Genomic DNA, 11149 nt, shown 5'->3' with positions numbered 1-11149 from the left:
AATTCACTCTGATTTGAAATTAATACAGGGAATCTTTCAATGATTCTCCAAAGGTTCCTCCAGGGCTTCATCTAGAAACTAAAAAATGCACTTAGAATCCGCATTTTTTTTCCAGAAATTCCTCCCGGGATTCATTTAAGAATTACACCAGTAGTGCTCCCGGGATTCCTCTAACAAATCCTTCGGGGTTCTTCCAGGAACCTCCCGCGTTCCCTACAGGAATTCCTGCTGAGATTCCTCTTGGAATTTCTCTTGGGATTCTTCTAAGATTTTCTCCTAACATTCCCCCAGGAATTCTACCAGGAATTCCATCTGGGATTAGTCTAGGAATGCCTCTCGGGATTCTTCTAGGAATTTCTTCCGAGATTCTTCTAAAATATAAACTGTACGTAACAATTTCATCACTCAATTATGCATCCGTAAGCCTGTCAATTCTATAGTGTCTATATATTTTAGCCCCATGCCTGCCAAAAACTTTGCCGTAGACACCATCTCTGTAAATTATAAGTATTCCGATGTACAACAGATATAAAATGTAAAAAATTGTTCATTAGCACCAGCCTATGTCAAAGTTTCCGAATCAAATAAATAGTTGGCCTCCCGAACAACACTAACTTTCTAAGTAATCAGAATCCTGAGATATATGAGATACAAAATTTGTATACTCACTAGCGCCCCTTCACCAATCAAACAACTTTGCCGAAGACACCAACTTTATAAGTAATCAGGATCTTGCGATATATGAGATGTTATTTTATCAATGATATGTCTGTTTGTCTGTGATGTCTCTTTGGGTTCATTCAAATAATACGTAACGCAAAATTTGACAATTTCAGAACTCCTCCCTACTCCACGTAACAATTTTTGTGTGGTAAATTATGTTTTTTTTTATAAAGCGTAACACAGCGCTAGACACTCTCGCTACCCCTAGCGTTACGTAATATTTGAACGAACCCTTTTGAGCTGCCGGACATTTATGTCTATCCATTTACAGATGTGTGATTTATTCTTTTGTTATGTGCGTCTTGTCCGCTTGCTTGGGTACGTTACATCCCATTGATTAGGGGCGTTTTGGAATGCTCTCTAGCGCCAACTATCGGATATTTCCTAAAATAAATTGTTCATCACTAGATAGGCCTTGACTTACCGAACATCTTTGCTGAAAACATCAACCTTTTAAAAAGTAAGGATCACGAGATACGCGAGAATATATGTTGGGGTCCAATGGACCCCAGGGTCCCAAAACGGACCTTTTTTTAAGGTATCCTTTTGAGGGTTAAATAAATGCTAGGGTATGTGTGCCATCAGTAATCTCACGCTCCCATATTCATCCTATTCGAAAACAAGCGATTACGGCACCGATTGATTCCGTTCTTTTTGTATTCATGGGTGCTCACTTCTAACAAATAATACAAAAATAAGAAACAAAATAAACAGCGCTTCAATCCTTTGTTTTGTCGTAGGATGAAAATGGGAGCCGCATGCTTAATAAGGGAACCAATACCCTACATCAAGATTTCTTTCCCCTATCCCAAGTTATGGTAAAGATGGGCGTGGCCGGGAATAATGACATTTGTGCTTTTGGTATTCTTGCATAAGATTGGAGCGAAGTTAACTCCCCAGCTTTGTTCCGAAAAGCAATTCGAGCAAGATTAGCAAAAGGTACATGAATGTTGTTAGTATCCAATCTACGAAGTATACCGTAACTACGCTAACGCTAACGCGAACGCTTGTCAGTATTGAAACTTGCAGCATATCAGAGATATGATACAAGCATCAAAGCGGCCAGGCCTACTGCGTTGTGTTTGCCGCAAAGATGATTCTTTGAATTGTCTCGATTTCAAATATATTACTACTTGGTAATATGTAAATCGAAACAATTCTTGAACCTACAAGGGAGGATGGATGCGTGGACATACCGTACCAAACGCTCCGTTGCCAATATAACATAGGTATTTCGAAAACTTTTTTTTTTGTTCAAAGGCCTTGAACAACACCACCCCCTTCCCCTATAAATCAGAACCTGGTTACCGAGAAAGAAATGTACCTGACGCGGTGCATCGCTGTGCTATGAGCTTCATTAACAAGTACCCACAGCCTACTCATTACTCAAAGACACGCCAAAACCAAAAAAGAGAAACTCCATTTTCGCCTGGCCTTTGACCTAAACGACCATCAACGCGCTTCCATTCAATGAGAACCGAAAAACGCTCCTATTTCACCCAAAAAGCCGAAGCGTACCATTCTGCGAAGCACGCGTAATGGAATATGTTTTTAGAATTGTGCCATTACTTGTTTGATTACCGATCGCTTTTGGCAATTCAATTTCTAATTATATACTTCGTATAGGCCCCGAATGGGATGGATGGGGTCTCTGACCGTTGTTCGGCGAAAAGCGAGATTAATCGAGACACCGTGGTCAAAAAGCAAGCAAGTTTTGCAACTCATGCAGGTGGTATTCGGGTGTGTACTACCTTGGTTACGGGCCACTGCTCATCAATTGCGCAAAATTTCACGCGTCACAAGCGATGCCTTTGATCGAATTATTTTGCGGGTGTTTCCAAAATAATGCCATACCTACGATAGACTCCGAGGGAGGTCCTTCGAATCGGAGAGTGAGGAAAAAATTACACCGCCGTGCCGCCGTGCACTACTCGCATTGGGTCGCTTCAGTTGGTCTTAATGAGACAGACGACTATCGCGTAGGGAAGCACAGTCAGTGATAATCACCAGCGGCCGGCCGTGAGATAGAAAATTTAGTCTGACGAACGAACAAAGGGACAAAATCTGCAACAAAGCGTCAAACCTCACTCTTTTTGCAAAATGTACTTATACCTAAATATATTAGTACATTTTGGAAAATAAGTGCCCAGTTAACCCATTAATAAATCATGTAGACGAGGGTTTTGGCCAAAACCTATGCTCCATACAATTTTTTTTATGGACTTAAGTGTACAAGGGGCGGGGAAGGGGTCTAAGATCATCAAAATTTTATCTACGTGATATTGAACGGCATACGATATTGTTGTTTTAACCAATTCTGCACCTTTTAGAGTGGGACACTCGTTCCCATGTAGCATTATGGTGCAATTAGTCTTGTAGACGTTTTGAGAAGCGCCATAAAACCTGTAGCCGTTTGTTTCAGGCCATTCAATTTAGTGCACCAAATTAACTGACAGCATTTTCGAAGTGCTTCATAATATGGCACAAGTGGCACCGAGCAAAATTATAAAGCCGCCCTGGTCGAAATAGAGCTCGGCCGCGCGAAGCGTTTGTAAATTTGGTGTTGACAGTTCTAATTAGACTAGTTCTCTCCCAAATGAAAAACTCTCAATCGGATGATCACGCGATCATCTAATAGGAACCATCCACATGCTCTTTTCTTCGAAATGTGGGGTCGAACATTGCAACCCACCAGTAATCAGGTCTCTTGCATTTTGGTACTCGTAGTGAACAGTTCGCAGTTAGAAGAGTGAAAGTCGAAAGTTAAGTGATAGAAGGAAGGGTCGTTTGGGCACACGTGCTCTAGTGAGCTTCACGACCAGATATTTCAGTGTAAGCTTTGACATTATTGAAATAGTTGCAATTCCTAACTTTCTATACCGTAGTGATACCTAATAGAGAAATCGACAACCCAAAATAGGCAAGAGTGCGATTAGACACCTTGCAAATTAGAAAAGGTAACGAATACATGTGATTGCATATAGGGGGAAATATCTAATTGGAATTGTGTGCCGTTCGAAGGCTTAAACCTTCGAACGAAGGTTTTTTTGGTAGGTGCAAAAATCCGGGATACCGCAGCCACACCAGCCCACCAGTGCACTCCAAATTGGAGGCTAGCGAACACGTGGAACAGGCAAGAGGTCGATATTGAAGCACTTTTCGTCGCCGCGAGCATCCGCGCTCAGCCCGTAGGGGTCCCCAAGTTACCGACCCTGAGCTAGTGGGCGAGTGGCTCACACGTGCTGCGGTAGCGCGCTTTATCTCATCGTGGGTCGTCCGGCAAGCCAGCCCCCAAGGACACGTTATACCTCCAGTGTAGTGTAGGCCGCCATCTTTGATCCGGCCAAGTGCACCGCAGAAACCTAATAAGTGAAGTGCCTTTCGTTGCCACGTGGATAAGCGCACAGCCCGTAGGGGTCCCCAAGCCACCGATCCTGAGCCAGTGGGCGTGCGGCTCACACGTGCGTCGATAGCGCACCTGGCGATCCATCAACTAGCGAAACAATCGGCAAGCCAGCCGTCAAGGATCTCGCTTAACCTTCTGTGCACTGACCCCCATTGCACCCGCGTCGCTGCCGGTGCCCCGAAGCCAGTTGCCAGAACTTCGGTACTTCCGGAACGTATCTAGTCCACCAACAACGCAAGCCACTGCCTGGCGTCCCAGCAGTCGACGGAGGTCCTGCTGCCAGTGCGTAACCCGTATCAGCGTGTCGACGTGGGTCCGGCAACTAGCCAGAAACAGCAACCGAAAACTCAAGCCACGGCCTGGCACCCCAGCAGTCGACGGAGGTCCTGCTGCCGGGAGAATCGAAACGTGCAACGTGCCCCAGCCGCATACACGTGGCCGACAGAGGTTCCCACTACCAGTGCGCCAGACGGACCACCAGAAAAGTAAGACCACCCGCGGTCCCGCGTGGGCAGCGAGCGCCGCCGCCGCCGGTATTCCTTTCCGGCCGCCCCTGTGAGTAAACAAGGTGTCCCTCCTATCTTCGGCCCATCAGCGTAGCAGCATGCAACGACGGTTGCCAACGATACAGGTCAGACCTTTTTAGTTTTAACCATTGAATGCGCATATCAATACCCCTAGTTTAAGCTAATTTCCACAAAGATTATACGATGCTCAAACACAATTCGAAAGCTAATTTTCTGTAGCGAAATTGGAGGCTGTCCGCTACAAGCAGTTGTAAGCGAATACCCAACTGCAAAACTCACCTGATTGCTATTTTTTCCGGTTAATAAATTTAGATTATCATGAAATTTTAGTGTAGTTCCGTTGGGATTCTTTTGGGAGTGGATCGCGATCGATGAACCCGCCCTGATTGAGTTAGCTGGGCAACTCTACATGCGTTTTCGCATCACTTCTTTAAGAGGTGTTGGCGCTTAAGCGAAAATTGTTAGGGTATCGGTCTATGCCTTTTCGAACAGGTAAGCTGCGTGATTTTCAGTGTGCTATTGGGATCCATATTCCGCTTCGTCAATCAGCACCGTTATCCACGCTCTATCTTGCTTCGGACTGTTTCGTAACGGAACCTAGCTACCCGATTCTGGTCAAGTTTGGTCCCGTCCCGTATCGTATCGTACCGTTCTTTATCATATCGTACCGTACAGTATCGTACCGTACCGTATCGGCTGGAATCGGGCCTATACGCTAAATTTCTGTTACAAACCCAATACCTTTTATTTTTGTTTCATGGAGGTTCAGAGAACCTATTCTAGGCTATTGAAACAAAAAATAATACTTGAGATTGAACAAAAAAAAAGAAGAAAAAAAAACTTGCGCAAAGCAGTAAAACGCCTGTACCAGGATTTGTCCGTCTGTTTTTGGGATCCGTCCTACTGTGAAGCGTTACGATGGGCCAATGGTCGCGGTTGCTTCCATATTGCACCAGTTAGGTAGCTGCGGCGCACCACGGGTCACGAATGCGGAAAATTGATTCGTTTCTCTGCAATTAACTGAAGCACAATGCTGATTGACAGCAGCTCGACCCTCTACCTAGGAAAACATCCACCGTCGTATAGCAACGTAGCGGATTATGGTAGTCGCTGATGAGTTTCATTGTGTCAATTTGTATGTGTTTTACGCATAAGTACAGTGTAAAAAGATGATAGTGAGCTTAAACAGTTACAAAAAATGTTACTTGTTCCAATATGTGTTCTAATATGAAAAATTATAATCTGCATATGAAAACTTGGGTTTTAAAAGAATGCTCATATGCCAGCGTTTCTCAAAGTATGGGTCGCGATCCACTGGTGGGTCACGAACTGATTTTTTGTGGGTCGCAACGATTTGACTGATACTGTAATAAAAGTCTTACTTAACTTATGTAAGTAAATCCTCTCTAAGTAATCTAAAAATACGCTTTTGTTGACTTGGCAGATATATTCCTATAAATGAGGTTTCTCCTTAATCCTATCTAAACTTTTTATTACGAGTCTTAGTTTAGAATATAATTTATTCCTTGTTGGATATATTAGCCACAGCGACCAGTTTTGAAATATATTTAAGCTTCTGTCTGCATTTTTAAACTTTTGAAGTTGAATCTAGAACTTCTAGGAAGCCTAAGCTGCTGATAAAATTCAAAAAAATTACATGTGCCCTGAAAAATATGAGTTCATTTTCACAATAAATCACCGAACGTTTGGTAATCTCCACATAATCATCTGTGCATTTTACTGAACTTCCGTGATGCTTATTTTTGATTTAAAAAAAAAACCCTATTTAATCCACCTAGCGATGATGGCGCCTTTCTCGTGCCTTCGAAAACACATTTCATCAAAACTCAAGTGACATGTTGATGAATATCGCACTTTCATACGTTAAACAAAAATCCATTACATGGCACCAGAAATCATATCGTTTAGGTAGCTTTGATGTTTGAGTCTCAAACGGACATATATGAGCGAATCCAAAGATGGCCGTCACAATGGCTGCCTTTCAAATACCAAAAGCACGGATCTCGTCATCTAAACAACAAACAGAGCTAATAAAGCAATGGGTAGCCTTGCTCACTCGTGATAAACATTGAATAGCTTTTTCGTTTTCGGGCGTTTTGTGGATGACGAGATCGGTGCTCTCAAAAATGCGAGTCAAAAATGCACCTGGACGCTCTCCCATTTCACCTTTAGAAAAAGCCGCTATCTTGAATTTTGAGCCGCAATTTTGGTTTTAAGTCCGCCATCTTGAATATTCTGGTCTGTATTTTTGGACTCCACACTTCTATCCCATACCAGATATACCCATATTGCATGGTTTTAGAGCCCAAAACTCCATTGAACAGCCACCATCTTGAATTTTGAGCCGCCATCTTGGATTTTTAATCGCCATCTTGGATATTCTATTCACCATATTTTTTAGCCCAGAATTCGTCCTCATATCAAATAAACCCATATAACATGGATTTAAAGCTCAAAACACCATTAAAGAGCCACCATTTTGAATTTGGAGCCACCATCTTGGTGTTTAGGCCACCATTATGCATATTGCGGTAACCATTTTTGGACTCCAGACATCTTCCCTAAACCAAATATATCCATATTACATGCATTTAGGGTCTAAAACTGCTTTAAACAGCCGCCGTCTCGAATTTGGAGTCGCCATTTTGGAATTTAGATTGCCCTCTTGGAAATTGTGGTCGCCATTTTTGGACTCCGGATATCTTCCCTATACCAAATACAGGTATTCTTCGATATAACGTACCCTCGATATAGCGAATTCGATATAACGTACATTTTGCTTCGATATAAAGTACAACATTGAAATTTTTATTTTTTCTCAGGAATAACCATCAGATAAACTACGAAATCACTCATATCAATGCTGTGTTGCAGCATCAGCCTTGTTATCCAAAATTAACGCAATTTGGGGAAAAAAATTGTGTGCGTTATATCGAAGCAAAATGTACGTTATATCGAAGCACAAAAAACGAAATGAGTTTTTCGTGAAAACTCATGTTTTTCATTAGTGGTTTTGTGAATTTCGCCTAAATCATTATTTAGGGCTCATTTCACGTCAAATGCATCAACACTAGCATAAAAAATATTAAATTTTTCTCTGCTTCGATATAACGTACACTTCGATATAACGTACAGAGACATTTTTTTTGTACGTTATATCGAAGAGTTTTAGGGCCTAAAACTCCATTAGACAGCCTCCATCTTGAGTTTGAAGTCGCCATTTTGAATTTTAGACCGCCATATTGGATATTCAGGTTTCCTTTTTTGAACTCGAGACATTTTCCCCATACAAAATATACCCTTATTGCATGTTTTTAAGCCCTAAAACTCCGTTATACAGTCACTATCTTGAAATAGGAGCCGCCATTTTGGATTTTAAACCGCCATCTTGGATATTCAGGTCATTATTTTTGAACTCCGGACATCTTGCCCATACAAAATATACCCTTATTGCATGGTTTTAGAGCCAAAAACTCCACTAAACAATCGCCATCTCGAATTTGAAGCCGCCATCTTGAATTCTAGAACACCATCTTGAATGTTCAGGTCACAATTTTTGTACTTCAGACATCTTCCCCATACAAAATATACCCATATTGCATGGTTTTAGGGCCTAAAACTTCGTTATACAGCCGCCATCTTGAAATTTGAACCGCCATCTTGGATTTTAGACCGTCATATTGGATATTCAGATCACCATTTATGGACTCCGGACATCTTCCCTACACAAAATATACCCATATTACTTGGTTTTAGTGCCTAAAACTCCATTAAACAGCCACCATCTTGAATTTGGAGCCGCCATCTTGGATTTGAGACCGCCATCTTGGATATTCAGGTCGCTATTTTTGGACTCCAGACATCTTCCATATACAAAATATACCCTTATTGCATGATTTTAGGGCCTAAAACTTCGTTATACAGCCGCCATCTTGAAATTTGAACCGCCATCTTGGATATTCAGATTGCCATTTATAGACTCCAAACATCTTCCCCATACAAAATATACCTATATTGCATGGTTTAGTGCTTAAAACTCCATTATACAGCCGCCATCTTGAATTTGGAGCCGCCATTTTGGATTTTAGACCGCCATCGTAGAATTTTCGGTCTCCTGTGTTGATATCCACAGAAAATTTGTCAACAATGCTGAAGGTTACAAAAATCGCCGCAGTTTGATGTGTCGCATGATGGGGCTTGGTTCAGTTTTATATATGGCCAGTCAGGGATGGGAACACTCACTTGGAAAGAGTTACATTCACTTGGTATTTTCTCAGTTCAGAAACATGCTATCAAAAAACAGTGTATGGAACATTTTTACCTTGTGGTTTTATCTAAAACTTTGCCGAACACATCAATGGTCGTACACGCATACCAAAGCCGTGAAAGGGCTATGAAGACTAGTCTCCACGATGTGAATGCAAATTACACTCACCTCGTGGAGAGTTGCCTTTGACGCTCTTTCACGACTTTGGTATGCGTGTGCGACCCTTACTTTATTCGGGAAAGATTGAGATAAAACCACAAGGTAATAGTGCTCCATGCACTGTTTTTTGATAGCATGCTTCTGAGATGAGAAAACAGCAAGTGAGTGTAACTCTTTCCAAGTGAGTGTTCCCATCCCTGTGGCCAGTTCTACCGGTGCTGATCAGGATCACTCAAATGGCCATTACTCCGGAGCGCCCTGACCGATTCGGACCATTTTTAATAGCAAACAATGCGGTAAAATTCCGGTTCGATTCGAGTTATAATCCGAAAAATCGGCCAATGGGAAGTGCCTTAAAAGTGAGTGACCTTTTTGTACACAGACATACATACACACACACATACACTGCCGTAATTCTGCAAAGTGACGTAAGCGACATTGATAGTTTTGGCCCATTTTTTGGTTATAAAACTCTTGCTCATCCTCTAAGTTTCTTTCCATAGATGATAGATTACGACTAGATCTTGCATTCTTATACAGCAGGCATAACACAGTATTATTTTTACACCAGATATTGTGTATAATATACCAAAAAATATCGACATTTTGAATGGCGCTTACGTCGCTTTGCAGAATTACGGCAGTACAGACATTACCTCAATTTGTCGAACTGAGTCGATTGGTATATGTGACTTGACCCTCCGAGCCTTCTATCGAAAATTTGTTTTTTGAGTGAATATATAGCCTTTCAGTACACTTTGGTGTACGAGAAAGGCAAAAATGCTGAAAAGGTGATCTGAACCAGCGCTGTTATTGGTCCCCAAGTAACACACTTGTCACCGAAGAGTCACGGCGGCGCAGGTTTTTGTTACGCAGAAGTCACTGTGACTTACTTCTAACAAATAAACACTTACTTGCTAGAAGTAAGTCACAGTGACTTCTGCACAACAAAAATCTGCGCCGCCGTGACTCTTCGGTGACAAGTGTGTTACTTGGGTCGTGAGCTTCCCATGACGATGAACAAGTAGGCTCTTTCATCGTCACAAGACAAAACAAGCATTCGCGCACTTCGTCATGTCATTTTGCAATGATCAAGCGTCATGACAGAAATTTTCATATTATTTTGAAATTAAAATTTTCACCTGGTCCAAGCAAATTTGGGCTAGCCGTGTATTTAACAGATAGAGAGGAGATACATTCATGCTTTAAAGGATTTAAACAACGACAAAATCCATGAATGTTGTAGTAATTGTCGTGTTTACAACCATATCACGCTCCGTCGTGACCAAAAAATGAGCGAATATTGTTAGGCGCCATCCACAAATTACGTAACGCTCTAGGGGGAGGGGGGGAGTACAGGCAAGCGTTACGGCTCATACAAAAATTTTAGGATTTTCATACAAAAAAGCGTTACGGAGGGGGGAGGGGGGGATCAAAAATTGTCGATTTTAGCGTTACGTAATAAATGGATGCTGCCTTAGACTCTGTTGGTCATTGTCTCCCGATTCGATCACATTGAGAGAGGCACTTCTGTGAAATTCGCGTGACGACCCGCGTTGACGCTGACGCTTTCCAAGCCTGATCCGAACCTTTATCGAATTAGAACAACTGGAAAGGTGACTTCAATTAAAAAAAAGAAAAACAGTTAAAATACGTATGTATTGATACCCTGGAGATCACCACAGCAGGCGAACTCGATAAGGCCCCTATAGCACAGAGAACAGACATCCAAGTCCAATTCCGAAACTGTGTAAGGAATTTAACGGCCATTTGAAATCGGCAACACAAGTGGCAATAGCGTGGCGCTGCAATCGGTTAATTTCCCATACTAATTTAATTCACCACTTGAAATGTTTCAATTCACCACTGACTGTGGCAATATGGTGTTTGGTGGCGTTAGTGTTGTCATCGTGTATTGGTTTGCAACCTTACTCAAGTAAAGATTCAAATCCTTACATAACTTTCCGAATGAAATTTGTTCTAGCCTGGATGTCTGTTCTCTGTGCCTATAGAGGACTGCTGGAATACAATGAAATCAGCCATCAA

Source organism: Aedes albopictus, chromosome 2, assembly GCF_035046485.1.
Source record: "Aedes albopictus strain Foshan chromosome 2, AalbF5, whole genome shotgun sequence".
Classification (NCBI taxonomy): Eukaryota; Metazoa; Arthropoda; class Insecta; order Diptera; family Culicidae; genus Aedes; species Aedes albopictus.
The sequence above is the reverse complement of the archived record's forward strand: the minus strand, read 5'-3'. Positions refer to the sequence as shown.